This window comes from Oncorhynchus clarkii, chromosome 13 (genome assembly GCF_045791955.1).
Source record: "Oncorhynchus clarkii lewisi isolate Uvic-CL-2024 chromosome 13, UVic_Ocla_1.0, whole genome shotgun sequence".
Classification (NCBI taxonomy): Eukaryota; Metazoa; Chordata; class Actinopteri; order Salmoniformes; family Salmonidae; genus Oncorhynchus; species Oncorhynchus clarkii.
This window is the reverse complement of record NC_092159.1, coordinates 26372327-26374175: the sequence shown is the minus strand read 5'-3', so window position 1 is coordinate 26374175 and position 1849 is coordinate 26372327. Positions and strand designations below refer to the sequence as shown.

Sequence of the window (1849 nt, the reverse complement as noted above, 5' to 3'; positions counted from 1 at the left end):
AATATGTAACACTGTAAAGACATCTGTTTATTACAACATATAAAATGTTGAAATTAGAAAGTCATTTGTGGAGTATTAGATTGTTACATTGTGTTAAAGCACAATTGTCCTATTGGCCTGTTGAGATGCATTACATTGAATTGTACAATGTTTCTTTACAACTGTCAGGTTTGTGATGACAACATGCAAGAGATCTGTCATTCATTCATTGCAATGATCGTTGATCTCCAGAAGAAGCTATCCCTTTTCCTTTCTTTCTGTGCCCCCAAATGTTTGGATATACTGGTCAAGTTACCTGGGCTCGGTTTCCTGATAGCGATGGATTTTTAGGATTATGAGTGTTTTAACAATGCATCTTTCCTACAACGGCCGAAGATGTAACATGCGTTTCCTAAAACACCACGCAGATAAAAAATGTTTACTAAGTGCGTCGATGCTGATACGAAAGACAGATCTGCTCTCAAAATAAAAGTCTTGGTCGGACAGCAAAATATTTTTGTCGCACTTTATCCAGGCTGCATCACATCCGGCCGTGACTGGGAGTCCCACAGGGCGGTGCACAATTCACCCAGCGTCGTCCGGGTTTGCCCGGGGTAGGCCGTCATTGTAAATAAGAATGTGTTCTTAACTGACTTCCCTAGTTAAATAAAGGTTAAATAAAACAATTAAAAAATGTAGAGCCTTGACTATGGCTTGTGTTAACTGCATTCTTCAGAAAGTATTACAATTCAGGCACTTTGCAGCGAAGCTAGTCAGGTCCATAATTATTGGGACCTTGATAAAGATGAGCAAAAAAGGCTGTATAAAATAAATAATAGAACTACTGAGCTACATTGTATGCAAAAAAGAAGGGAAATTAGAATCCGTAGTATCCCTGAATCATGTTTAGTACATACTATATAATGTTGTAGTATACTGTAGAATACTATAGTAAATACCACAGTATTATCCACAATTAAACACTATAGTAAATACTACAGTAATGTTCACCAAAACACTAGTCTGAAAAAAACACTGCAGTTTTGTAACTATGGTAAATAATACAGTATTTAATTAGAATATTCCCTTCCCATTCCCCTCCCCCATATAAATAAGTGAGAAACCTACATGCCAAGTATAGACCATATATCGTGTTACTTACAGGATATAGAAAAGAGCAGAATAAATTGAAAGAGCTAGACTATCTGTTCAGACCCCAGTCCCACAGTTATGGCCAATTGGCTTTTTTAGTATTTCTCCAGTAGGTTTCCTCAATGAGAAAGCCTCCACTTCTATGTCAAAGATAATAAAACAAAAACACTAAAATTGTCACGTTCGTCATAATGATCGGACCAAGGCGCAGCGTTGTATGCGTACATTCTCGTTTTAATTAATGAATGAACAAAAACAACAAACAACCAAACGTGAAGCTATACAAACTAGTGCTGACAGGCAACTAAACATAGACAAGATCCCACAACTAACAATAGGGAAAATGGCTACCTAAATATGATCCCCAATTAGAGACAACGATAAACAGCTGTCTCTGATTGGGAACCATATCAGGCCAACATAGACATACAAAAACCCTAGATGACAAAAACCCTAGACATACAACAACTAGAGTACCCACCCTAGTCACACCCTGACCTAACCAAAATATACAGAAAAACAGAGAATCTAAGATCAGGGCGTGACAATAACAAATACTACAGTTATGTCCACAGATGTATACTACAGTCCACAAAATCACTACAGTAAATACTACAATATACTACAATCCGCAAAAACATTACATTAATTACTGTAATATATACTACATTTTTCTTTTAGTACAGTATCTATACTGTAGTTAACTGTAAATACTATA

General features: G+C 36.4%; 1 pseudogene; it reads left to right on the top strand.

Annotated features, from left to right (window-relative positions):
• Positions 1 to 1215: 1215 nt before the first annotated feature.
• Positions 1216 to 1267, top strand: LOC139365324 (U7 small nuclear RNA; annotated as a pseudogene).
• Positions 1268 to 1849: the final 582 nt, after the last annotated feature.